General features: G+C 37.2%; 15 non-coding genes across 15 annotated transcripts; all 15 read right to left on the reverse strand.

The window, feature by feature from the left end:
- Positions 1 to 5,506: 5,506 nt before the first annotated feature.
- LOC141313943 (5S ribosomal RNA) lies at positions 5,507 to 5,625 on the reverse strand. Its single transcript, XR_012350014.1, has one exon. It is a non-coding gene; the product is annotated as a 5S ribosomal RNA (ribosomal RNA).
- Positions 5,626 to 5,709: 84 nt separating this feature from the next.
- LOC141318897 (5S ribosomal RNA) lies at positions 5,710 to 5,828 on the reverse strand. Its single transcript, XR_012353185.1, has one exon. It is a non-coding gene; the product is annotated as a 5S ribosomal RNA (ribosomal RNA).
- A 753-nt stretch (positions 5,829 to 6,581) lies between these two features.
- On the reverse strand, positions 6,582 to 6,700 carry LOC141318138 (5S ribosomal RNA). Its single transcript, XR_012352471.1, has one exon. It is a non-coding gene; the product is annotated as a 5S ribosomal RNA (ribosomal RNA).
- A 753-nt stretch (positions 6,701 to 7,453) lies between these two features.
- Positions 7,454 to 7,572, reverse strand: LOC141307772 (5S ribosomal RNA). Its single transcript, XR_012346704.1, has one exon. It is a non-coding gene; the product is annotated as a 5S ribosomal RNA (ribosomal RNA).
- Positions 7,573 to 7,656: 84 nt separating this feature from the next.
- On the reverse strand, positions 7,657 to 7,775 carry LOC141307783 (5S ribosomal RNA). Its single transcript, XR_012346715.1, has one exon. It is a non-coding gene; the product is annotated as a 5S ribosomal RNA (ribosomal RNA).
- A 6,581-nt stretch (positions 7,776 to 14,356) lies between these two features.
- On the reverse strand, positions 14,357 to 14,475 carry LOC141307795 (5S ribosomal RNA). Its single transcript, XR_012346726.1, has one exon. It is a non-coding gene; the product is annotated as a 5S ribosomal RNA (ribosomal RNA).
- A 753-nt stretch (positions 14,476 to 15,228) lies between these two features.
- On the reverse strand, positions 15,229 to 15,347 carry LOC141307806 (5S ribosomal RNA). The gene has a single exon (XR_012346737.1). It is a non-coding gene; the product is annotated as a 5S ribosomal RNA (ribosomal RNA).
- Positions 15,348 to 16,100: 753 nt separating this feature from the next.
- LOC141307817 (5S ribosomal RNA) lies at positions 16,101 to 16,219 on the reverse strand. The gene has a single exon (XR_012346748.1). It is a non-coding gene; the product is annotated as a 5S ribosomal RNA (ribosomal RNA).
- A 753-nt stretch (positions 16,220 to 16,972) lies between these two features.
- Positions 16,973 to 17,091, reverse strand: LOC141307828 (5S ribosomal RNA). Its single transcript, XR_012346759.1, has one exon. It is a non-coding gene; the product is annotated as a 5S ribosomal RNA (ribosomal RNA).
- A 753-nt stretch (positions 17,092 to 17,844) lies between these two features.
- Positions 17,845 to 17,963, reverse strand: LOC141307839 (5S ribosomal RNA). Its single transcript, XR_012346770.1, has one exon. It is a non-coding gene; the product is annotated as a 5S ribosomal RNA (ribosomal RNA).
- Positions 17,964 to 18,716: 753 nt separating this feature from the next.
- Positions 18,717 to 18,835, reverse strand: LOC141307850 (5S ribosomal RNA). The gene has a single exon (XR_012346781.1). It is a non-coding gene; the product is annotated as a 5S ribosomal RNA (ribosomal RNA).
- Positions 18,836 to 25,807: 6,972 nt separating this feature from the next.
- Positions 25,808 to 25,926, reverse strand: LOC141307861 (5S ribosomal RNA). Its single transcript, XR_012346792.1, has one exon. It is a non-coding gene; the product is annotated as a 5S ribosomal RNA (ribosomal RNA).
- An 84-nt stretch (positions 25,927 to 26,010) lies between these two features.
- Positions 26,011 to 26,129, reverse strand: LOC141307883 (5S ribosomal RNA). Its single transcript, XR_012346814.1, has one exon. It is a non-coding gene; the product is annotated as a 5S ribosomal RNA (ribosomal RNA).
- A 753-nt stretch (positions 26,130 to 26,882) lies between these two features.
- LOC141307894 (5S ribosomal RNA) lies at positions 26,883 to 27,001 on the reverse strand. Its single transcript, XR_012346825.1, has one exon. It is a non-coding gene; the product is annotated as a 5S ribosomal RNA (ribosomal RNA).
- Positions 27,002 to 27,085: 84 nt separating this feature from the next.
- Positions 27,086 to 27,204, reverse strand: LOC141307905 (5S ribosomal RNA). Its single transcript, XR_012346836.1, has one exon. It is a non-coding gene; the product is annotated as a 5S ribosomal RNA (ribosomal RNA).
- Positions 27,205 to 27,412: the final 208 nt, after the last annotated feature.

Consider the following 27,412-nt stretch of genomic DNA (forward strand, 5'->3'; position numbering starts at 1 on the left):
CTTCATATTGTTTCTGTAATCTTGTTTTATACACTCTTTTAAAATCATCCGCCACAGCATCCACAATAACTTGTAATGGTAAATATCCTTTTATCACTTCATATAATACATCTTTTACCTGTCTTATGCCTCCATCCCACCATTCCTTATAGTATACTACATTCCCCTCATTTACAATATTTGGGTTTAAGAAAAGAGGCTGTTCTAAAATCTGAGCTCTTCCTTTTGGTAAAATCTGTACATTTTCTAAAAATTCACCCCATGTCTCTAAAACCTCCATATAAAACCTTGGTATTCCTGCTGTCATCCAATTTTTAACCTTCATCCATAAAACATTACACCCCATTTTAAAAAGACCACATTTTTCCAGAAAGTATTCCATCACACATTTCCAAATTACTTCCTTCCTTGTTTCCAAAAAATGTTGAACATTTTTAATTCTTAAAGATTTCATTCTTAAAAAAGTGTCTAAAAGCCCCAAACCTCCTTCCTTAATATCTCCAATCAATGTTTGATATGCAATCTTGGCTCTCCCCTTTCCCCATAAAAACTTTAAAACCCCTTCTTTGATTTTCTTATAATACCCTTGAGGCAATGGGGTTACTGCCAACACATACCAAACTTTAGAAAGCAATAAAGCATTAATAATTAAAACTTTCCCCTTCAAAGTCAAATTTCTGGTCTGCCAAAATCTTAATCTTTTCTCAATTCCAATTAAAACTCCCTCCCAATTCAAATTATCTGTCTTATTAAAATCCATCCCTACCCAAATTCCTAAAATTTTAATCATCTCCTTTTCTTCTTTGAATGGTATGTGTTGTGATATTTCTTGTACATTTCCAATCCTCATACACACACTTTTCCCCACGTTCACTTTTGCTCCTGAACCATTACAATAGCGCTCTAAGATCCCCATTGCCTCTTTAATACTCTGAATATCTTCAACCAACAAAGTAGTATCGTCCGCGTATTGATACACCGGTTCTCTTTTTTCATTTTTCTCAATTTGTATTGCTTTTATGTTTCTGTCTGCCTTTATAGCCAAACCTAAAGGTTCAGCTACCAGCGTGTATAATAAGGCAGACAATGGACATCCTTGTCTTATCGACCTTGTTGGCTGAAAACATTCAGTTAAAAAACCATTACATTTTATACAAGTTAAAACATCCTTATAAAAAATTCGTATCCATTTTCTAAATTTTTCCCCAAACCCGAAACCTTTAAGAACCTCCAATAAAAACTCATGTTCTACTCTGTCAAACGCCTTCTCCAGATCTAAGCTAATTAAAAACCCCCCTTTATCTTTCTCTTTCATATAATATATTGTGTCTCTTATACTTTTAACCACATCTGCTATGTCTTTTCCTTGCACCCCATATGCTTGTGTTGTTTTAATAATCTTGGGTAAAATACTTTTTAATCTATTGGCTAAAACCTTTGCTAAAATTTTAAAATCTGTATTCAGCATTGTTATTGGTCTAAAATTCTTGAGATCTTTTGAATCACCTCTTCTTTTGTATATAATTTTTATCATTCCTATTTTCATTGTTTCACTCAATATCCCTTTCTTAAAAATTTCTTCATAAACCTCTTTTAAAATCGGTACTAATAGCTCTTTAAATTCCTTATAGAATTCATTTGTTAGACCGTCTACCCCTGGACTTTTCCTTGTCGATAATTGTTGGATTGCAATCTCTATTTCTTCTGCTTTAATATCCTCATCACAGAATTTCTTGTCTTCTTTATTTACCTTTGTTTGGATTTGTTTTATTAAAAATTCTTCATCTTCTCTTTTTATTCCTTGTTTTTTAAACAAGTCCATATAAAATTGCCTAACTGTTTTTAAAATTCCTTCCGTTTCCGTCTCTAAATTGCCATCTTTGTTTAAAACCTATTTTATTAGATCTGCTTTTTGTCTGTTTCTTTCCAGATTAAAGAAAAATTGTGTACATCTTTCTCCCTCTACGGCATACTTTGCTTTACTTCTTACTATTGCACCTTTACACTTTTCTTCTTCCATTAATTTTAGCTTATCTTGTAACATTACTATTTCCTCAATATTCCCTTTCCCCATCTTCTCCGCCTCTTTTCTTAGCTCATTTTCTAGCTTCTTCCTTAACAGTTGTTCTTTTTGTCTTTTGATTTTTTGAAAAAATTGACTATACTCCATTGAGCTTTTCTTTATCTCCCACTTAACATTATCCCACCAAATTACTTTATCTTCCTTATACATATCATTTTTTAGATTTCCTTCTACCACCTTTTTAATTCTGTCCTTAAAATCATCACTCTTTAAAACCTCCGCATTTAAAATCCATACCCCTCTTCCTCTTTCCACTTTTGTAAAATCTATTGTCAAATGCAATAAAGAATGATCACTCAACCCTACAACTTCATAAAATACATCCTTTATCATCCCTTCCATTTCCTTCATACATAGAACATAATCTATTCTACTTTGTTTTAGCTCTTTTAAAACCATCTGTCTTCTAGAAAAAGTTCTTCTTGTTCTGTTTCTTTCCCTCCAAACATCAATCAATTGGCAATCCTCCATCATCTTTTTCAATTCTTCTCTACCTTTATCTATTCTAAAAACCATGTTACTTGCCAAGTCTAATTCCGTAAAAACAGTATTAAAATCTCCAATCAAAATACCCTTTTCCCATATTCTTACATTGTCAGATATTTTACTAAAAAACCTTTTCTTTTCTTTCTCTTCATTTGGGGCGTGAATGTTATAAATAATTAAATTCTCTTCTCCTTTTTCTATTTTCACTGCTAAGCTTTTCCCCATTTTATCATCATATATCACTTGTTCTTTTCCTCCTATTCTTCTACTGGTTAAAATAGCTACACCACTTCCCACATTTTCTTCTCCATTATTAAAATACATATTCCCATCCCATTTTGTTTGGAACCTTTTCATACTTTCATTTTTCCAATTTGTTTCTTGCAACACAATCACATCAATTCCTTTACATAATACACACATCATCTCAAATTTTTCCATATTCATCAAACCTCTAGCATTCCATGATATCAGTTTTAAAAACATTGAAAAAAGGTGAAAAAAAAATTGAGTAGATAATTAATGTGTAAAAGAATTAATAATATATTCAAAAAAAAGGGGGGGGCTAATCTTCTTCCTCCTCCTCCTCCTCCATTAACACCTGAAAACTATTGACCCATTTAGAATTTTCTGCATCCTTATTCTGTTCTTTTCTTCTCTTTCTCTTTGCACCTTCAATATTGGGTTTTACCTTAATAGTCCTTCTTCTTACTACTTCTTTTCCGTCCCTCCATCTGTCTGTCTTTTCCAGTTCTTTATTTTCCTCCCATGCACCTATTGTTTGCTCTTCCTTGCTTTTTAGTTCTTGAATCTCCATTGCCTCTAAAGTTCTCTGTGTTAATTCCAGCGGTGTCCATATCTCTTCCCTCTCTCCTTTCTGAAAGGTCCCCAACTCCTCTTGGTTTTCTCTTTCTTTAATTTGCTCCAAGTCACCTTTTGTTTGCTCTTCCTTGCTTTTTGGTTCTTTATTCTCCATTGTCTCGAAAGTTCTCTGTGTTATTTCCAAAGGTGTCCATATATTTTCCATTTCCCCTTCCTGAGAGTTCTCAATTACCTCTTGATTTTCTACGTTGGCTTCTTTATTTGTTTCCTTTTCTGTCCCAGCCTCTTCCTCATTTTCCACTTCCTCAATTTCTGTTTCTTTCAACATTTGCCTTCCTTCATTGAAAATTTCTTCATTATGTAATACGTTCTCCCCCTCCATCCAACACTCGCATCTTACCAGCACTCTTCTGCAATCCGGGCACTTTATTGCCTCACAATCTCTTGCGAAGTGTCCTTGCTCCTCGCACTGAAAACACTTGAATTCCGGACAGTCTTTGAACATATGCCCTGGACTCATACACAACCGACAGGTTTTCACCTGCCGATCGTGTAAAATCCGGCAATATTGTGTTCCTTCCTCCGTGTTAAATTTTGTGCTATATGGGAGCGACACCACTTCCTTCGGGAATTTAACCCTTAGGTACCTCGTACCGTCTGCAATTTCTGTGCCCGGATACATCCTCCTTCTAATATCAGATGCTGGTGTTACTCCCCAATCTTTTAATTTATCAAGAATCTCTGAATCTTCAATGTAGGCCGGCAAATGTATGAAGGAAACCACATATTCTCTATCCTGCAAATGTCTTATTTTGCACATTTTTCCTTTTATCTTTAATTCATCATCCAAGTCTTTGCAATCCTCTTTACTCCTCAGTGTTATTTCATATTCCTTTGTTTGCCTAGGTCTTACTGCCAGTATCTTACCTCCTCCAATTCTTTCATTCACTGCTTTTATAATATCCTCCGCTCTTGCATCTCTCAACTCCACCATATCCACAATCACTGTTGCCTCTTTGGAGTACTTCTTTTTGTAATCCGTTCGTTTCTGTCCATCTCGTTGTCTTATTTCCCGCCCATTTTCTGTTTCGTCTCGTCTTTCTCCAGGCATATACACGTCTTCACCTTGTAATCTGTCCGTTCTTGAAGCCATAATCACTACAAAAACTTCCCAGACAGCACAATGCTGCTGGGAAGCTTAGCCACTAACAAAAAAACAAATCAAAAATAAGAAAAAACAACTGTCCACAAACCAAACAAATAAAAAACAAAACAGAGTGAGCCTTTCTCACCCACTGCAGCCGAACACTTCCTGTTTTACCAGCAACTCACTAGCGCCCCCAGGGTGGTATGGCCGTAAGCGAGGGCTGCTCCAAAAAGTGGGCCATTTAAAGATCAGCCTCCGTAAAAGCCAGCATATTATATAAATAGTGAAGAAAAGGCAAAAGCTTACAGCACCTGGTATTGCCAGGCGGTCTCCCATCCAAGTGTAACAATCGGCCTTATCAGCCGAGTTACAAGACTAAAATGGGGTCAGATTTAACTGTGAGAGATGACTAGTGGTTAAAAGAATGAGACATAAAAGAAGATTGGTTTAAATAGATTTGGTTTATTTACAAGGTTCACATAAAAGACTTTAAAACAACACGATAAAACGAGGTAAACGCTGTTAAAAGAATACAGTTCATTTGTCCATACCCTAAAAACAGTCCAAGAATCCCAGTGTGTTGATAAGTCCAATGTGAGTGTCCACCGGTGTATATACAATCCACAGAAAGTGTAATCCAAAGTTTGCAGGTGGTGAATGGAAAGGTGAGCTCTAAAATTAGCAACTCCTCAATCCAACAGTTTGGTGACTGTCCTTTGTTTGTCATGCTGCTCTCTTATACAGTTGTACTTCCTGCTTCCTGTCATGTGTCTAGTCACATGGCAGGCCAACCATCCATTTTTTAAAGACACACACTCACTTAAAATGTTAAGAGTAATAAAATGGCCTAAAAAACATGTAAAACACTTAAAACTCTATAATACATTTAAATGATTGTAATAAATAGAGCGGTAAAACACGTCTTTCTAAAAGCCAGCATATTATATAAATAGTGAAGAAAAGGCAAAAGCTTACAGCACCTGGTATTCCCAGGCGGTCTCCCATCCAAGTACTAGGCAGGCCCGACGCTGCTTAGCTTCCGAGATCAGACGAGATCGGGCGCTCTCAGCGCGGTATGGCCGTAAGCGAGGGCTGTTCCAAAAAGTGGGCCATTTAAAGATCAGCCTCCGTAAAAGCCAGCATATTATATAAATAGTGAAGAAAAGGCAAAAGCTTACAGCACCTGGTATTGCCAGGCGGTCTCCCATCCAAGTACTAAGCAGGCCCGACGCTGCTTAGCTTCCGAGATCAGACGAGATCGGGCGCTCTCAGCGCGGTATGGCCGTAAGCGAGGGCTGCTCCAAAAAGTGGGCTATTTAAAGATCAGCCTCCGTAAAAGCCAGCATATTATATAAATAGTGAAGAAAAGGCAAAAGCTCATAGCACCTGGTATTCCCAGGCGGTCTCCCATCCAAGTGTAACAATCGGCCTTATCAGCCGAGTTACAAGACTAAAATGGGGTCAGATTTAAATGTGAGAGATGACTAGTGGTTAAAAGAATGAGACATAAAAGAAGATTGGTTTAAATAGATTTGGTTTATTTACAAGGTTCACATAAAAGACTTTAAAACAACACGATAAAACGAGGTAAACGCTGTTAAAAGAATACAGTTCATTTGTCCATACCCTAAAAACAGTCCAAGAATCCCAGTGTGTTGATAAGTCCAATGTGAGTGTCCACCGGTGTATATACAATCCACAGAAAGTGTAATCCAAAGTTTGCAGGTGGTGAATGGAAAGGTGAGCTCTAAAATTAGCAACTCCTCAGTCCAACAGTTTGGTGACTGTCCTTTGTTTGTCATGCTGCTCTCTTATACAGTTGTACTTCCTGCTTCCTGTCATGTGTCTAGTCACATGGCAGGCCAACCATCCATTTTTTAAAGACACACACTCACTTAAAATGTTAAGAGTAATAAAATGGCCTAAAAAACATGTAAAACACTTAAAACTCTATAATACATTTAAATGATTGTAATAAATAGAGCGGTAAAACACGTCTTTCTAAAAGCCAGCATATTATATAAATAGTGAAGAAAAGGCAAAAGCTTACAGCACCTGGTATTCCCAGGCGGTCTCCCATCCAAGTACTAAGCAGGCCCGACGGTGCTTAGCTTCCGAGATCAGACGAGATCGGGCGCTCTCAGCGCGGTATGGCCGTAAGCGAGGGCTGCTCCAAAAAGTGGGCCATTTAAAGATCAGCCTCCGTAAAAGCCAGCATATTATATAAATAGTGAAGAAAAGGCAAAAGCTTACAGCACCTGGTATTGCCAGGCGGTCTCCCATCCAAGTGTAACAATCGGCCTTATCAGCCGAGTTACAAGACTAAAATGGGGTCAGATTTAACTGTGAGAGATGACTAGTGGTTAAAAGAATGAGACATAAAAGAAGATTGGTTTAAATAGATTTGGTTTATTTACAAGGTTCACATAAAAGACTTTAAAACAACACGATAAAACGAGGTAAACGCTGTTAAAAGAATACAGTTCATTTGTCCATACCCTAAAAACAGTCCAAGAATCCCAGTGTGTTGATAAGTCCAACGTGAGTGTCCACCGGTGTATATACAATCCACAGAAAGTGTAATCCAAAGTTTGCAGGTGGTGAATGGAAAGGTGAGCTCTAAAATTAGCAACTCCTCAATCCAACAGTTTGGTGACTGTCCTTTGTTTGTCATGCTGCTCTCTTATACAGTTGTACTTCCTGCTTCCTGTCATGTGTCTAGTCACATGGCAGGCCAACCATCCATTTTTTAAAGACACACACTCACTTAAAATGTTAAGAGTAATAAAATGGCCTAAAAAACATGTAAAACACTTAAAACTCTATAATACATTTAAATGATTGTAATAAATAGAGCGGTAAAACACGTCTTTCTAAAAGCCAGCATATTATATAAATAGTGAAGAAAAGGCAAAAGCTTACAGCACCTGGTATTCCCAGGCGGTCTCCCATCCAAGTACTAAGCAGGCCCGACGCTGCTTAGCTTCCGAGATCAGACGAGATCGGGCGCTCTCAGCGCGGTATGGCCGTAAGCGAGGGCTGCTCCAAAAAGTGGGCCATTTAAAGATCAGCCTCCGTAAAAGCCAGCATATTATATAAATAGTGAAGAAAAGGCAAAAGCTTACAGCACCTGGTATTCCCAGGCGGTCTCCCATCCAAGTACTAAGCAGGCCCGACGCTGCTTAGCTTCCGAGATCAGACGAGATCGGGCGCTCTCAGCGCGGTATGGCCGTAAGCGAGGGCTGCTCCAAAAAGTGGGCCATTTAAAGATCAGCCTCCGTAAAAGCCAGCATATTATATAAATAGTGAAGAAAAGGCAAAAGCTTACAGCACCTGGTATTGCCAGGCGGTCTCCCATCCAAGTGTAACAATCGGCCTTATCAGCCGAGTTACAAGACTAAAATGGGGTCAGATTTAACTGTGAGAGATGACTAGTGGTTAAAAGAATGAGACATAAAAGAAGATTGGTTTAAATAGATTTGGTTTATTTACAAGGTTCACATAAAAGACTTTAAAACAACACGATAAAACGAGGTAAACGCTGTTAAAAGAATACAGTTCATTTGTCCATACCCTAAAAACAGTCCAAGAATCCCAGTGTGTTGATAAGTCCAATGTGAGTGTCCACCGGTGTATATACAATCCACAGAAAGTGTAATCCAAAGTTTGCAGGTGGTGAATGGAAAGGTGAGCTCTAAAATTAGCAACTCCTCAATCCAACAGTTTGGTGACTGTCCTTTGTTTGTCATGCTGCTCTCTTATACAGTTGTACTTCCTGCTTCCTGTCATGTGTCTAGTCACATGGCAGGCCAACCATCCATTTTTTAAAGACACACACTCACTTAAAATGTTAAGAGTAATAAAATGGCCTAAAAAACATGTAAAACACTTAAAACTCTATAATACATTTAAATGATTGTAATAAATAGAGCGGTAAAACACGTCTTTCTAAAAGCCAGCATATTATATAAATAGTGAAGAAAAGGCAAAAGCTTACAGCACCTGGTATTCCCAGGCGGTCTCCCATCCAAGTACTAAGCAGGCCCGACGCTGCTTAGCTTCCGAGATCAGACGAGATCGGGCGCTCTTTTTTTTTTTTTTTTTCCTCCTTTATTTAAAAAATTAAAATTTTGTTACATTTCAGAGATTCACAAGTTTTCCTTAGGTGTTACAACATTTGTGTTTAACATATTTTACATATTTCCCCATAACCACTTTATTGTATGGTCTTTGAATTCAATCATAGGGTTTCCCTTCACCAATATTTCAATAAAAACCTCCTCCTTCTCATGTGATAAAAGATAGTTCTGTATCAAGTTTACAACAATATCCATCCTGTTTTTAAACATAATCCATACATCCACCTTTTTTCCATCATATTTTGCCATGTTCCTCCTTAACCAAATTACATATTTTGCCACTGTTACACATATATTAAAAACATACATTTTACAATCTTCCATACCAAATAGAAACATTTTTTCCCATTTCTTTTGTTCCTCCACATATTTCTTTCCCAAAAGCAGTTTTGCGATTTTTTTTAACTTTCTCATAAAATCTTCCAATTTTTCACAATAGAAAAACAAATGCCGTAAACCTTCCCCTTCTTTTCTGCATACTTTACATATATCATCTTGTTCAAGTCCTATTTTACACAGTCTCATTTCAGTTAAAATACAATTGTGTCTCAATAAGTAGTTAAAATTTTCTAAAACTGGTTCAATATACTTTAATCTTACATTTCCCCATATTTCCTTTTCATTCAAATCATCATACCTTTCTTTCCAGTAGCTGAGTGCTACTGGTTTCGTAAAAGCCCTTGACCTAAAAACCACATACAAATTTTTCACTGTACATTCTTTCAATTTGATTTTTTCCCCAGCAGTCTTTTTAAGATATACCTCCGGCAATTCATTCTCATCACCTGTCTCATTATTGTCAATTTTTTCAATCCATTCCTTTGGTATTGCTTTTTTCAACTCTTCATATTGTTTCTGTAATCTTGTTTTATACACTCTTTTAAAATCATCCGCCACAGCATCCACAATAACTTGTAATGGTAAATATCCTTTTATCACTTCATATAATACATCTTTTACCTGTCTTATGCCTCCATCCCACCATTCCTTATAGTATACTACATTCCCCTCATTTACAATATTTGGGTTTAAGAAAAGAGGCTGTTCTAAAATCTGAGCTCTTCCTTTTGGTAAAATCTGTACATTTTCTAAAAATTCACCCCATGTCTCTAAAACCTCCATATAAAACCTTGGTATTCCTGCTGTCATCCAATTTTTAACCTTCATCCATAAAACATTACACCCCATTTTAAAAAGACCACATTTTTCCAGAAAGTATTCCATCACACATTTCCAAATTACTTCCTTCCTTGTTTCCAAAAAATGTTGAACATTTTTAATTCTTAAAGATTTCATTCTTAAAAAAGTGTCTAAAAGCCCCAAACCTCCTTCCTTAATATCTCCAATCAATGTTTGATATGCAATCTTGGCTCTCCCCTTTCCCCATAAAAACTTTAAAACCCCTTCTTTGATTTTCTTATAATACCCTTGAGGCAATGGGGTTACTGCCAACACATACCAAACTTTAGAAAGCAATAAAGCATTAATAATTAAAACTTTCCCCTTCAAAGTCAAATTTCTGGTCTGCCAAAATCTTAATCTTTTCTCAATTCCAATTAAAACTCCCTCCCAATTCAAATTATCTGTCTTATTAAAATCCATCCCTACCCAAATTCCTAAAATTTTAATCATCTCCTTTTCTTCTTTGAATGGTATGTGTTGTGATATTTCTTGTACATTTCCAATCCTCATACACACACTTTTCCCCACGTTCACTTTTGCTCCTGAACCATTACAATAGCGCTCTAAGATCCCCATTGCCTCTTTAATACTCTGAATATCTTCAACCAACAAAGTAGTATCGTCCGCGTATTGATACACCGGTTCTCTTTTTTCATTTTTCTCAATTTGTATTGCTTTTATGTTTCTGTCTGCCTTTATAGCCAAACCTAAAGGTTCAGCTACCAGCGTGTATAATAAGGCAGACAATGGACATCCTTGTCTTATCGACCTTGTTGGCTGAAAACATTCAGTTAAAAAACCATTACATTTTATACAAGTTAAAACATCCTTATAAAAAATTCGTATCCATTTTCTAAATTTTTCCCCAAACCCGAAACCTTTAAGAACCTCCAATAAAAACTCATGTTCTACTCTGTCAAACGCCTTCTCCAGATCTAAGCTAATTAAAAACCCCCCTTTATCTTTCTCTTTCATATAATATATTGTGTCTCTTATACTTTTAACCACATCTGCTATGTCTTTTCCTTGCACCCCATATGCTTGTGTTGTTTTAATAATCTTGGGTAAAATACTTTTTAATCTATTGGCTAAAACCTTTGCTAAAATTTTAAAATCTGTATTCAGCATTGTTATTGGTCTAAAATTCTTGAGATCTTTTGAATCACCTCTTCTTTTGTATATAATTTTTATCATTCCTATTTTCATTGTTTCACTCAATATCCCTTTCTTAAAAATTTCTTCATAAACCTCTTTTAAAATCGGTACTAATAGCTCTTTAAATTCCTTATAGAATTCATTTGTTAGACCGTCTACCCCTGGACTTTTCCTTGTCGATAATTGTTGGATTGCAATCTCTATTTCTTCTGCTTTAATATCCTCATCACAGAATTTCTTGTCTTCTTTATTTACCTTTGTTTGGATTTGTTTTATTAAAAATTCTTCATCTTCTCTTTTTATTCCTTGTTTTTTAAACAAGTCCATATAAAATTGCCTAACTGTTTTTAAAATTCCTTCCGTTTCCGTCTCTAAATTGCCATCTTTGTTTAAAACCTCTTTTATTAGATCTGCTTTTTGTCTGTTTCTTTCCAGATTAAAGAAAAATTGTGTACATCTTTCTCCCTCTACGGCATACTTTGCTTTACTTCTTACTATTGCACCTTTACACTTTTCTTCTTCCATTAATTTTAGCTTATCTTGTAACATTACTATTTCCTCAATATTCCCTTTCCCCATCTTCTCCGCCTCTTTTCTTAGCTCATTTTCTAGCTTCTTCCTTAACAGTTGTTCTTTTTGTCTTTTGATTTTTTGAAAAAATTGACTATACTCCATTGAGCTTTTCTTTATCTCCCACTTAACATTATCCCACCAAATTACTTTATCTTCCTTATACATATCATTTTTTAGATTTCCTTCTACCACCTTTTTAATTCTGTCCTTAAAATCATCACTCTTTAAAACCTCCGCATTTAAAATCCATACCCCTCTTCCTCTTTCCACTTTTGTAAAATCTATTGTCAAATGCAATAAAGAATGATCACTCAACCCTACAACTTCATAAAATACATCCTTTATCATCCCTTCCATTTCCTTCATACATAGAACATAATCTATTCTACTTTGTTTTAGCTCTTTTAAAACCATCTGTCTTCTAGAAAAAGTTCTTCTTGTTCTGTTTCTTTCCCTCCAAACATCAATCAATTGGCAATCCTCCATCATCTTTTTCAATTCTTCTCTACCTTTATCTATTCTAAAAACCATGTTACTTGCCAAGTCTAATTCCGTAAAAACAGTATTAAAATCTCCAATCAAAATACCCTTTTCCCATATTCTTACATTGTCAGATATTTTACTAAAAAACCTTTTCTTTTCTTTCTCTTCATTTGGGGCGTGAATGTTATAAATAATTAAATTCTCTTCTCCTTTTTCTATTTTCACTGCTAAGCTTTTCCCCATTTTATCATCATATATCACTTGTTCTTTTCCTCCTATTCTTCTACTGGTTAAAATAGCTACACCACTTCCCACATTTTCTTCTCCATTATTAAAATACATATTCCCATCCCATTTTGTTTGGAACCTTTTCATACTTTCATTTTTCCAATTTGTTTCTTGCAACACAATCACATCAATTCCTTTACATAATACACACATCATCTCAAATTTTTCCATATTCATCAAACCTCTAGCATTCCATGATATCAGTTTTAAAAACATTGAAAAAAGGTGAAAAAAAAATTGAGTAGATAATTAATGTGTAAAAGAATTAATAATATATTCAAAAAAAAGGGGGGGGCTAATCTTCTTCCTCCTCCTCCTCCTCCATTAACACCTGAAAACTATTGACCCATTTAGAATTTTCTGCATCCTTATTCTGTTCTTTTCTTCTCTTTCTCTTTGCACCTTCAATATTGGGTTTTACCTTAATAGTCCTTCTTCTTACTACTTCTTTTCCGTCCCTCCATCTGTCTGTCTTTTCCAGTTCTTTATTTTCCTCCCATGCACCTATTGTTTGCTCTTCCTTGCTTTTTAGTTCTTGAATCTCCATTGCCTCTAAAGTTCTCTGTGTTAATTCCAGCGGTGTCCATATCTCTTCCCTCTCTCCTTTCTGAAAGGTCCCCAACTCCTCTTGGTTTTCTCTTTCTTTAATTTGCTCCAAGTCACCTTTTGTTTGCTCTTCCTTGCTTTTTGGTTCTTTATTCTCCATTGTCTCGAAAGTTCTCTGTGTTATTTCCAAAGGTGTCCATATATTTTCCATTTCCCCTTCCTGAGAGTTCTCAATTACCTCTTGATTTTCTACGTTGGCTTCTTTATTTGTTTCCTTTTCTGTCCCAGCCTCTTCCTCATTTTCCACTTCCTCAATTTCTGTTTCTTTCAACATTTGCCTTCCTTCATTGAAAATTTCTTCATTATGTAATACGTTCTCCCCCTCCATCCAACACTCGCATCTTACCAGCACTCTTCTGCAATCCGGGCACTTTATTGCCTCACAATCTCTTGCGAAGTGTCCTTGCTCCTCGCACTGAAAACACTTGAATTCCGGACAGTCTTTGAACATATGCCCTGGACTCATACACAACCGACAGGTTTTCACCTGCCGATCGTGTAAAATCCGGCAATATTGTGTTCCTTCCTCCGTGTTAAATTTTGTGCTATATGGGAGCGACACCACTTCCTTCGGGAATTTAACCCTTAGGTACCTCGTACCGTCTGCAATTTCTGTGCCCGGATACATCCTCCTTCTAATATCAGATGCTGGTGTTACTCCCCAATCTTTTAATTTATCAAGAATCTCTGAATCTTCAATGTAGGCCGGCAAATGTATGAAGGAAACCACATATTCTCTATCCTGCAAATGTCTTATTTTGCACATTTTTCCTTTTATCTTTAATTCATCATCCAAGTCTTTGCAATCCTCTTTACTCCTCAGTGTTATTTCATATTCCTTTGTTTGCCTAGGTCTTACTGCCAGTATCTTACCTCCTCCAATTCTTTCATTCACTGCTTTTATAATATCCTCCGCTCTTGCATCTCTCAACTCCACCATATCCACAATCACTGTTGCCTCTTTGGAGTACTTCTTTTTGTAATCCGTTCGTTTCTGTCCATCTCGTTGTCTTATTTCCCGCCCATTTTCTGTTTCGTCTCGTCTTTCTCCAGGCATATACACGTCTTCACCTTGTAATCTGTCCGTTCTTGAAGCCATAATCACTACAAAAACTTCCCAGACAGCACAATGCTGCTGGGAAGCTTAGCCACTAACAAAAAAACAAATCAAAAATAAGAAAAAACAACTGTCCACAAACCAAACAAATAAAAAACAAAACAGAGTGAGCCTTTCTCACCCACTGCAGCCGAACACTTCCTGTTTTACCAGCAACTCACTAGCGCCCCCAGGGTGGTATGGCCGTAAGCGAGGGCTGCTCCAAAAAGTGGGCTATTTAAAGATCAGCCTCCGTAAAAGCCAGCATATTATATAAATAGTGAAGAAAAGGCAAAAGCTTACAGCACCTGGTATTCCCAGGCGGTCTCCCATCCAAGTACTAAGCAGGCCCGACGCTGCTTAGCTTCCGAGATCAGACGAGATCGGGCGCTCTCAGCGCGGTATGGCCGTAAGCGAGGGCTGCTCCAAAAAGTGGGCTATTTAAAGATCAGCCTCCGTAAAAGCCAGCATATTATATAAATAGTGAAGAAAAGGCAAAAGCTTACAGCACCTGGTATTCCCAGGCGGTCTCCCATCCAAGTGTAACAATCGGCCTTATCAGCCGAGTTACAAGACTAAAATGGGATCAGATTTAACTGTGAGAGATGACTAGTGGTTAAAAGAATGAGACATAAAAGAAGATTGGTTTAAATAGATTTGGTTTATTTACAAGGTTCACATAAAAGACTTTAAAACAACACGATAAAACGAGGTAAACGCTGTTAAAAGAATACAGTTCATTTGTCCATACCCTAAAAACAGTCCAAGAATCCCAGTGTGTTGATAAGTCCAATGTGAGTGTCCACCGGTGTATATACAATCCACAGAAAGTGTAATCCAAAGTTTGCAGGTGGTGAATGGAAAGGTGAGCTCTAAAATTAGCAACTCCTCAATCCAACAGTTTGGTGACTGTCCTTTGTTTGTCATGCTGCTCTCTTATACAGTTGTACTTCCTGCTTCCTGTCATGTGTCTAGTCACATGGCAGGCCGACCATCCATTTTTTAAAGACACACACTCACTTAAAATGTTAAGAGTAATAAAATGGCCTAAAAAACATGTAAAACACTTAAAACTCTATAATACATTTAAATGATTGTAATAAATAGAGCGGTAAAACACGTCTTTCTAAAAGCCAGCATATTATATAAATAGTGAAGAAAAGGCAAAAGCTTACAGCACCTGGTATTCCCAGGCGGTCTCCCATCCAAGTACTAAGCAGGCCCGACGCTGCTTAGCTTCCGAGATCAGACGAGATCGGGCGCTCTCAGCGCGGTATGGCCGTAAGCGAGGGCTGCTCCAAAAAGTGGGCTATTTAAAGATCAGCCTCCGTAAAAGCCAGCATATTATATAAATAGTGAAGAAAAGGCAAAAGCTTACAGCACCTGGTATTCCCAGGCGGTCTCCCATCCAAGTGTAACAATCGGCCTTATCAGCCGAGTTACAAGACTAAAATGGGATCAGATTTAACTGTGAGAGATGACTAGTGGTTAAAAGAATGAGACATAAAAGAAGATTGGTTTAAATAGATTTGGTTTATTTACAAGGTTCACATAAAAGACTTTAAAACAACACGATAAAACGAGGTAAACGCTGTTAAAAGAATACAGTTCATTTGTCCATACCCTAAAAACAGTCCAAGAATCCCAGTGTGTTGATAAGTCCAATGTGAGTGTCCACCGGTGTATATACAATCCACAGAAAGTGTAATCCAAAGTTTGCAGGTGGTGAATGGAAAGGTGAGCTCTAAAATTAGCAACTCCTCAATCCAACAGTTTGGTGACTGTCCTTTGTTTGTCATGCTGCTCTCTTATACAGTTGTACTTCCTGCTTCCTGTCATGTGTCTAGTCACATGGCAGGCCGACCATCCATTTTTTAAAGACACACACTCACTTAAAATGTTAAGAGTAATAAAATGGCCTAAAAAACATGTAAAACACTTAAAACTCTATAATACATTTAAATGATTGTAATAAATAGAGCGGTAAAACACGTCTTTCTAAAAGCCAGCATATTATATAAATAGTGAAGAAAAGGCAAAAGCTTACAGCACCTGGTATTCCCAGGCGGTCTCCCATCCAAGTACTAAGCAGGCCCGACGCTGCTTAGCTTCCGAGATCAGACGAGATCGGGCGCTCTCAGCGCGGTATGGCCGTAAGCGAGGGCTGCTCCAAAAAGTGGGCTATTTAAAGATCAGCCTCCGTAAAAGCCAGCATATTATATAAATAGTGAAGAAAAGGCAAAAGCTTACAGCACCTGGTAATCCCAGGCGGTCTCCCATCCAAGTGTAACAATCGGCCTTATCAGCCGAGTTACAAGACTAAAATGGGGTCAGATTTAACTGTGAGAGATGACTAGTGGTTAAAAGAATGAGACATAAAAGAAGATTGGTTTAAATAGATTTGGTTTATTTACAAGGTTCACATAAAAGACTTTAAAACAACACGATAAAACGAGGTAAACGCTGTTAAAAGAATACAGTTCATTTGTCCATACCCTAAAAACAGTCCAAGAATCCCAGTGTGTTGATAAGTCCAATGTGAGTGTCCACCGGTGTATATACAATCCACAGAAAGTGTAATCCAAAGTTTGCAGGTGGTGAATGGAAAGGTGAGCTCTAAAATTAGCAACTCCTCAATCCAACAGTTTGGTGACTGTCCTTTGTTTGTCATGCTGCTCTCTTATACAGTTGTACTTCCTGCTTCCTGTCATGTGTCTAGTCACATGGCAGGCCAACCATCCATTTTTTAAAGACACACACTCACTTAAAATGTTAAGAGTAATAAAATGGCCTAAAAAACATGTAAAACACTTAAAACTCTATAATACATTTAAATGATTGTAATAAATAGAGCGGTAAAACACGTCTTTCTAAAAGCCAGCATATTATATAAATAGTGAAGAAAAGGCAAAAGCTTACAGCACCTGGTATTCCCAGGCGGTCTCCCATCCAAGTACTAAGCAGGCCCGACGCTGCTTAGCTTCCGAGATCAGACGAGATCGGGCGCTCTCAGCGCGGTATGGCCGTAAGCGAGGGCTGCTCCAAAAAGTGGGCTATTTAAAGATCAGCCTCCGTAAAAGCCAGCATATTATATAAATAGTGAAGAAAAGGCAAAAGCTTACAGCACCTGGTATTCCCAGGCGGTCTCCCATCCAAGTGTAACAATCGGCCTTATCAGCCGAGTTACAAGACTAAAATGGGATCAGATTTAACTGTGAGAGATGACTAGTGGTTAAAAGAATGAGACATAAAAGAAGATTGGTTTAAATAGATTTGGTTTATTTACAAGGTTCACATAAAAGACTTTAAAACAACACGATAAAACGAGGTAAACGCTGTTAAAAGAATACAGTTCATTTGTCCATACCCTAAAAACAGTCCAAGAATCCCAGTGTGTTGATAAGTCCAATGTGAGTGTCCACCGGTGTATATACAATCCACAGAAAGTGTAATCCAAAGTTTGCAGGTGGTGAATGGAAAGGTGAGCTCTAAAATTAGCAACTCCTCAATCCAACAGTTTGGTGACTGTCCTTTGTTTGTCATGCTGCTCTCTTATACAGTTGTACTTCCTGCTTCCTGTCATGTGTCTAGTCACATGGCAGGCCAACCATCCATTTTTTAAAGACACACACTCACTTAAAATGTTAAGAGTAATAAAATGGCCTAAAAAACATGTAAAACACTTAAAACTCTATAATACATTTAAATGATTGTAATAAATAGAGCGGTAAAACACGTCTTTCTAAAAGCCAGCATATTATATAAATAGTGAAGAAAAGGCAAAAGCTTACAGCACCTGGTATTCCCAGGCGGTCTCCCATCCAAGTACTAAGCAGGCCCGACGCTGCTTAGCTTCCGAGATCAGACGAGATCGGGCGCTCTCAGCGCGGTATGGCCGTAAGCGAGGGCTGCTCCAAAAAGTGGGCTATTTAAAGATCAGCCTCCGTAAAAGCCAGCATATTATATAAATAGTGAAGAAAAGGCAAAAGCTTACAGCACCTGGTAATCCCAGGCGGTCTCCCATCCAAGTGTAACAATCGGCCTTATCAGCCGAGTTACAAGACTAAAATGGGGTCAGATTTAACTGTGAGAGATGACTAGTGGTTAAAAGAATGAGACATAAAAGAAGATTGGTTTAAATAGATTTGGTTTATTTACAAGGTTCACATAAAAGACTTTAAAACAACACGATAAAACGAGGTAAACGCTGTTAAAAGAATACAGTTCATTTGTCCATACCCTAAAAACAGTCCAAGAATCCCAGTGTGTTGATAAGTCCAATGTGAGTGTCCACCGGTGTATATACAATCCACAGAAAGTGTAATCCAAAGTTTGCAGGTGGTGAATGGAAAGGTGAGCTCTAAAATTAGCAACTCCTTAATCCAACAGTTTGGTGACTGTCCTTTGTTTGTCATGCTGCTCTCTTATACAGTTGTACTTCCTGCTTCCTGTCATGTGTCTAGTCACATGGCAGGCCAACCATCCATTTTTTAAAGACACACACTCACTTAAAATGTTAAGAGTAATAAAATGGCCTAAAAAACATGTAAAACACTTAAAACTCTATAATACATTTAAATGATTGTAATAAATAGAGCGGTAAAACACGTCTTTCTAAAAGCCAGCATATTATATAAATAGTGAAGAAAAGGCAAAAGCTTACAGCACCTGGTATTCCCAGGCGGTCTCCCATCCAAGTACTAAGCAGGCCCGACGCTGCTTAGCTTCCGAGATCAGACGAGATCGGGCGCTCTCAGCGCGGTATGGCCGTAAGCGAGGGCTGCTCCAAAAAGTGGGCTATTTAAAGATCAGCCTCCGTAAAAGCCAGCATATTATATAAATAGTGAAGAAAAGGCAAAAGCTTACAGCACCTGGTATTCCCAGGCGGTCTCCCATCCAAGTGTAACAATCGGCCTTATCAGCCGAGTTACAAGACTAAAATGGGATCAGATTTAACTGTGAGAGATGACTAGTGGTTAAAAGAATGAGACATAAAAGAAGATTGGTTTAAATAGATTTGGTTTATTTACAAGGTTCACATAAAAGACTTTAAAACAACACGATAAAACGAGGTAAACGCTGTTAAAAGAATACAGTTCATTTGTCCATACCCTAAAAACAGTCCAAGAATCCCAGTGTGTTGATAAGTCCAATGTGAGTGTCCACCGGTGTATATACAATCCACAGAAAGTGTAATCCAAAGTTTGCAGGTGGTGAATGGAAAGGTGAGCTCTAAAATTAGCAACTCCTCAATCCAACAGTTTGGTGACTGTCCTTTGTTTGTCATGCTGCTCTCTTATACAGTTGTACTTCCTGCTTCCTGTCATGTGTCTAGTCACATGGCAGGCCAACCATCCATTTTTTAAAGACACACACTCACTTAAAATGTTAAGAGTAATAAAATGGCCTAAAAAACATGTAAAACACTTAAAACTCTATAATACATTTAAATGATTGTAATAAATAGAGCGGTAAAACACGTCTTTCTAAAAGCCAGCATATTATATAAATAGTGAAGAAAAGGCAAAAGCTTACAGCACCTGGTATTCCCAGGCGGTCTCCCATCCAAGTACTAAGCAGGCCCGACGCTGCTTAGCTTCCGAGATCAGACGAGATCGGGCGCTCTTTTTTTTTTTTTTTTTTTATTATTATTATACAAGTTTAAAATTCATTACATGAATGAAATAAAAATGACAATTAAATTACATTTGAGCATATACAATTCATCATCCACAAAATACATCAAAATCAAAACATCAATTTTCTGGCATTTCAATCCCATTTCCTTTTAACACTTCCTCCACTTGTTTTGAAAATATTTTGTAAAACAGCATCTCTTTTTTTTCCATTTTAAAATAATTCCACAGTGTTAAAATGTACTCCTCAACCTTACATTTAAATAATCTCCACAGATCTAATACACACCCTTTACTCTTTCCTAAATTCCTCCTTTTCCATATAGCACTTTTCGCCAAAACCAATAACAACTCTATCACTTTTTTATTCTTGCATTTTTCCTTCACTCCCAAAATTAAAGTTTGATTCCAGTCACTCTCTTCTTTCCCATCCCTTAAACTCTTAATCATTTTCTTTAACATTTGAAAAAATGTTTCCAATTTTTCACAAAATAAAAACAAATGTAGAATACCTTCATCCTGTTTTTTACATATTTTACAAATGGCATCACTTTCCTTCCCCATTATACAAAGCCTCATTTCCGAAAAAATCACATTATGTCTGATAAAATAGTCTAGACACTCCAAATCTGTACTTCCAATCCCACTTCTTATATTCTTCCAAATATCATTCTCTTCAATTCCATTAAAATGTCTCAACCACATTTGATTTGCATTAGGTTTCTTAAAAATATATTTTTTAAGACATTGATAAAACATCCTTACATTACACGATCTCAAATCCACCATTTTGTCTTCCATTTTCATATACACATCAACTTTGCTTTCTGTTTCTTCTCTTTTTTTAATTTCTTCCAACCACTCTTTTGGTACTGCACTTTTAACTTCATCATATTGTTTTTCCAGACTAGCCACACTATATTCTTCTTTTTCTTCTTCCATAGCATCTATGATCACTTGTAACGGCAAAAATCCATCTTTAAATTCATACAACACATCTTTGACTTGCCTTATCCCTACTTCCCACCATTTCTTAAAAAATAAAACTTGTCCATTAAAAACAATATTACTGTTCAAGAAAATAGGTTGATTGAGGACCGTTTTTCTCCCAAATGGCTTAAAATCAATCTCCTTGAGAAAAAACCCCCAAGCAACTAAAACCTCTTTATAAAAATTTGGTATCCCCTCCATCATCCAATTTTTGAGTTTCATCCATAAAATGTTATCATTTAAAAATACATTCCCACATTTTGCTAAAAAATGTTTCATTGTAATTTTCCAATCTCCCTTTTTATCCATGTCCAAATATTTTTTAACCACCTTCACTCTCATACTTTTCTTTTTTAATTCTATATCAACAAGTCCCAACCCTCCCTCTTCTGGCCTTCCAATGAGTGTGTGGTATGCTATTCTTGGGGGTTTTTTCTCCCATATAAAATCCATAATATATTCTTTTACTCTTTTTTCCACCCATTTTGGCATTGAAACCACTGATAAAATGTACCACATTTTGGTTAACATTAAAACGTTCGCTATTAAAACCTTCCCTTTCAAATTCAAAATTCTTTTTTGCCAAAAATTCAATCTGTTTTTCATTGCACCTATAACCTCTTCCCACATTCTGTCTGTTGCACTCTTCTCATCTTTACCTAGCGTTACTCCTAAAATCTTCATTTCTTGTACTTCTTTAAAACCCAGAACCTCTTTTAAATCAGACACTTCTCCAAATCTCATATAAACAGTTTTTTCCGCATTTACTTTTGCTCCTGTACCTTTACAAAACCTTGTCACCCTTTCCATTACATTTTCAACACTTTTATAATCTTCCACAATTAGTGTAGTGTCATCTGCATATTGAAATACTTTTGTTTCTTCTAGTCCCTCCTCAATTTTTATCCCTTTTATTTCTTTATCTTTTTGAATTAAAATCCCTAGTGGTTCTGCTATCAGCGTATATAGCTGTGCTGATAATGGACATCCTTGTCTAATGGATCTTGTGACATTAAAAGGATTGGTTAAAAAGCCGTTACATTTTACTCTTGTCATTATATTTCTATATAAAATCCTTAACCACTCTTTAAAATTCTCCCCAAAACCAAAATGATCTAAAATCGAAAATAAAAACTCATGCTCCACTCTATCGAAAGCCTTCTCGAAGTCTAGGCTAATTATATATCCTTTCCTATTATTTTCCTTTAAAATACTCATTATGTCTCGTATACCACTTGTTGTATCCGCTATATCCCTCCCTGTCACCCCGTAGGCCTGGTTTGTCTCAATTATTTTTGGTAAGACATTCTTCAATCTACTTGATAAAATTTTAGCTAAAATCTTCAAATCTGCATTCAACATTGTAATCGGCCTATAATTCTTCAAACTCTTATTATCACCTTTTCTTTTATAAATCAACTTCATTAGTCCCATACTCATTCTTTGATCCAGCTCTTTTTTCTTAAATATTTCATCATACACTTCTTTTAAGATCTTACTTATTTCCTTCTTAAAAATCTTATAAAATTCATTCACTATTCCATCTATTCCCGGACTTTTGTTACTTTTTAGACTTTCTATCGCTTGTATTATCTCTTCTTCCTTTATTTCCTCGTCACAGTCTTTTTTGTCTTCTTCTTCTACTCTCGCTTTGATATGTTGCAGTAAGTAATTTTTGTTTTCCTCTTCTATACCTTCCTCTCTAAACAAGTCTTCATAAAAAATCCTTACTTCATTTAAGAGTAACTCTGTTCCTATTATGGACTCTTCATCTTTGTTTTTTAGTTCTTTTATTGTATCTGCCCTTCCCCTTCTTCTTTCTAGGTCAAAAAAAAATTTAGTACATTTTTCCCCTTCTATTGTGTATCTAGCTTTGCTCCTTAGTCTTGCCCCTTGACATTTTTCCTCTTCCATTTTCTTAAGCTTCTCTTCTAACTCTACTATTTTTTGAATATCCATTACCTTTTCCTTTGTTTCTTTTCTTAAACTTTCTCTAATTCCCTGTTCTTTAGCATTTTTGGCTTTTCTCATACCTTTACTAAATTCAATTGAATACTTCTTTATTTCATATTTTACATTTTCCCACCATATTCGTTTGTCTTCCCCATACATGCCATCCTTCTTTTCCTGTTCCATTAAATCATATATTCCCAATTTGTAATTCTCATCTTTTAAAATTCCAGAATTTAAAATCCACACCCCTGGTCCTTTATCCTCCTTGTTAAAATCTATTTTCCACCTTATCATCTTGTGATCACTAAAACTAGTGTCACTATAAACAATATCATCAATAAAATAATCTATATCCCTTGTACTTAAAATAAAATCAATTCTCGTTTGATTCAAAAAGTTACCAACCAAGCTCCTTCTAGTAAATTCTTTTTTGTTTTCATGTCTCTCCCTCCACACATCAGTCATGTTTCTTTCTTCCATTAAAGATACCAGCTCTTTTCTTCCCATGTCTGTTCTAAAAACCATTCCCTCCGCTATATCTCTTTTACTAAACACAGTGTTAAAATCTCCTACAATTATTACTGACTTCCATTTATCTATTATTCCTCTAATGTTTTCAAAAAACTCCCTTTTTTCTTTCTCTTCTGTTGGCGCATGAACATTCATTAAAATAAACTCTTTTTCCCCGTGACTTATTTCAACAGCATTACATTTTCCTTTTCCATCATTATATATTTCTTTCACTTTGCAGTCAATATCATTTCTTATTAAAATCGCCACTCCACTTCCTAACTTTACATCTCCATTACTATAAAACATTTCACCATTCCACATCTTTTTGACATTGTCAATTACCTCCTTTTTCCAGTTCGTTTCCTGAAATACAATAATGTCTTCTTTCTTGCATAGTTCTAGAGTATTTTTCAGTTTGTTCATATTCATTAATCCTCTTGCATTCCAGCATACAAAATTTAAAACCATACTGTACAAAAATAAATAATTAAAAACAGTCATTCTTGATTATCTTCTCCATCTTCCCCACTCAACACCTCAATTTTATTCTCTGAATACTTAAGTCTTTTCCTTTTTGCCATTTCCAAATTAGGTATTACCTTCAGTTGTTTTCTCCGTGGCATTATTCCCAGTCCTCTGTCCTTTTGGTTCTTTATTCCTTCCTCTCCTGTCAGTTCTACTACAATCAGTTCTCCTCCCCTTGATAGTGTTTCTTCCGCTGATTTCTCTTCCTCCATTCTTTCCTCCTGATCTTCTACTTCCTGTTGCTCTTCTTTTTCTTGTTCTTTACTAGTCCCATGTCCCTCTCTTCCAGTTATCTCGTACTGCTCTTCCTCTTCGTTTGTTTCTTGGGTTTCTGTAGTGTTGTTATGCATCTGCCCGTTCATTTGTTGCTCCTCCTCTTCCTCGTTGTTCTGCATCCAGCATTCACATTTGTTTAGCGTTTTAAAACAGTCTGGACACTTCACTGCATTGCATTCCCGTGCAAAATGACCATGCTCCTCACATTTGCGACACTTAAAGTCTGGACAATCCTTCAGGAAATGCTCCGGGCTCATACACAACCGGCAGGTTTTAACCTGCTTATTGTGTATCACCCGAAAATGCTGAGTTCCTTCTGCTGTCTCAAACCGCGTACTGTATGGGAGCGATGCCACCTCTCTTGGGAATTTAGCTTTGATGAACCTTGTTCCATCTTCAATATCCGTACCTGGATAACATCTCCTCTTCATACTTGAGACAGGGATAACTCCCCACCCCTCCAGTTTCGTTATGATGTCGTCGTCACTCAGATAGACGGGTATATGCATAAATGACACCACATACTCCCTGTCTTCCAACTTCCTCACTTCACAAATGTGTCCATTGATATCCAGTCCATTTAACAGTTCATCACAACATTCCTCAGATTCCATTGTTACCTCATATTGTTTCTGTTGTTTCGGGCGCACCGCCAAAATTCCCTTCACACCGATTTTCTTCGTTATTGCTTTAATGATACTCTCTGCATTGCCATCTCTTGTTTCACTCACATCAATAGTTATTGTTGCCTCTTTCCTGTATAGCCTCTTTGTGCTGCTTATGATCCTTTCTCGTTGTCCTAATTCAGTCCTTTGTTCTTTTGCCATCTCTATCTCTGCCGCCATTTCCTTGTTGCTGCCGTGTAGTCCGTCCGAATCACTCATACTTGCGAAAAAACAACAAACACAAACCACTTCCCAGACAGCACACGGCTGCTGGTTAGTGGTTTAAAACAAAAAAACTTACTAACACAAACCAAAACTTATTTTCACTCACACTAACCAAATAAATCGAGAAGGTAAGAGTATCTCTCTTTCCAAACTGCAGTCACACACTTCCTGGTTTGCTCTAGGGCGCTCTCAGGGTGGTGTGGCCGTAAGCGAGGGCTGCTCCAAAAAGTGGGCTATTTAAAGATCAGCCTCCGTAAAAGCCAGCATATTATATAAATAGTGAAGAAAAGGCAAAAGCTTACAGCACCTGGTAATCCCAGGCGGTCTCCCATCCAAGTGTAACAATCGGCCTTATCAGCCGAGTTACAAGACTAAAATGGGGTCAGATTTAACTGTGAGAGATGACTAGTGGTTAAAAGAATGAGACATAAAAGAAGATTGGTTTAAATAGATTTGGTTTATTTACAAGGTTCACATAAAAGACTTTAAAACAACACGATAAAACGAGGTAAACGCTGTTAAAAGAATACAGTTCATTTGTCCATACCCTAAAAACAGTCCAAGAATCCCAGTGTGTTGATAAGTCCAATGTGAGTGTCCACCGGTGTATATACAATCCACAGAAAGTGTAATCCAAAGTTTGCAGGTGGTGAATGGAAAGGTGAGCTCTAAAATTAGCAACTCCTCAATCCAACAGTTTGGTGACTGTCCTTTGTTTGTCATGCTGCTCTCTTATACAGTTGTACTTCCTGCTTCCTGTCATGTGTCTAGTCACATGGCAGGCCAACCATCCATTTTTTAAAGACACACACTCACTTAAAATGTTAAGAGTAATAAAATGGCCTAAAAAACATGTAAAACACTTAAAACTCTATAATACATTTAAATGATTGTAATAAATAGAGCGGTAAAACACGTCTTTCTAAAAGCCAGCATATTATATAAATAGTGAAGAAAAGGCAAAAGCTTACAGCACCTGGTATTCCCAGGCGGTCTCCCATCCAAGTACTAAGCAGGCCCGACGCTGCTTAGCTTCCGAGATCAGACGAGATCGGGCGCTCTCAGCGCGGTATGGCCGTAAGCGAGGGCTGCTCCAAAAAGTGGGCTATTTAAAGATCAGCCTCCGTAAAAGCCAGCATATTATATAAATAGTGAAGAAAAGGCAAAAGCTTACAGCACCTGGTATTCCCAGGCGGTCTCCCATCCAAGTACTAAGCAGGCCCGACGCTGCTTAGCTTCCGAGATCAGACGAGATCGGGCGCTCTCAGCGCGGTATGGCCGTAAGCGAGGGCTGCTCCAAAAAGTGGGCTATTTAAAGATCAGCCTCCGTAAAAGCCAGCATATTATATAAATAGTGAAGAAAAGGCAAAAGCTTACAGCACCTGGTATTCCCAGGCGGTCTCCCATCCAAGTGTAACAATCGGCCTTATCAGCCGAGTTACAAGACTAAAATGGGATCAGATTTAACTGTGAGAGATGACTAGTGGTTAAAAGAATGAGACATAAAAGAAGATTGGTTTAAATAGATTTGGTTTATTTACAAGGTTCACATAAAAGACTTTAAAACAACACGATAAAACGAGGTAAACGCTGTTAAAAGAATACAGTTCATTTGTCCATACCCTAAAAACAGTCCAAGAATCCCAGTGTGTTGATAAGTCCAATGTGAGTGTCCACCGGTGTATATACAATCCACAGAAAGTGTAATCCAAAGTTTGCAGGTGGTGAATGGAAAGGTGAGCTCTAAAATTAGCAACTCCTCAATCCAACAGTTTGGTGACTGTCCTTTGTTTGTCATGCTGCTCTCTTATACAGTTGTACTTCCTGCTTCCTGTCATGTGTCTAGTCACATGGCAGGCCAACCATCCATTTTTTAAAGACACACACTCACTTAAAATGTTAAGAGTAATAAAATGGCCTAAAAAACATGTAAAACACTTAAAACTCTATAATACATTTAAATGATTGTAATAAATAGAGCGGTAAAACACGTCTTTCTAAAAGCCAGCATATTATATAAATAGTGAAGAAAAGGCAAAAGCTTACAGCACCTGGTATTCCCAGGCGGTCTCCCATCCAAGTACTAAGCAGGCCCGACGCTGCTTAGCTTCCGAGATCAGACGAGATCGGGCGCTCTCAGCGCGGTATGGCCGTAAGCGAGGGCTGCTCCAAAAAGTGGGCTATTTAAAGATCAGCCTCCGTAAAAGCCAGCATATTATATAAATAGTGAAGAAAAGGCAAAAGCTTACAGCACCTGGTATTCCCAGGCGGTCTCCCATCCAAGTACTAAGCAGGCCCGACGCTGCTTAGCTTCCGAGATCAGACGAGATCGGGCGCTCTCAGCGCGGTATGGCCGTAAGCGAGGGCTGCTCCAAAAAGTGGGCTATTTAAAGATCAGCCTCCGTAAAAGCCAGCATATTATATAAATAGTGAAGAAAAGGCAAAAGCTTACAGCACCTGGTATTCCCAGGCGGTCTCCCATCCAAGTGTAACAATCGGCCTTATCAGCCGAGTTACAAGACTAAAATGGGATCAGATTTAACTGTGAGAGATGACTAGTGGTTAAAAG

The sequence above is a fragment of the Garra rufa genome, chromosome 1 (assembly GCF_049309525.1).
Source record: "Garra rufa chromosome 1, GarRuf1.0, whole genome shotgun sequence".
Classification (NCBI taxonomy): domain Eukaryota; kingdom Metazoa; phylum Chordata; class Actinopteri; order Cypriniformes; family Cyprinidae; genus Garra; species Garra rufa.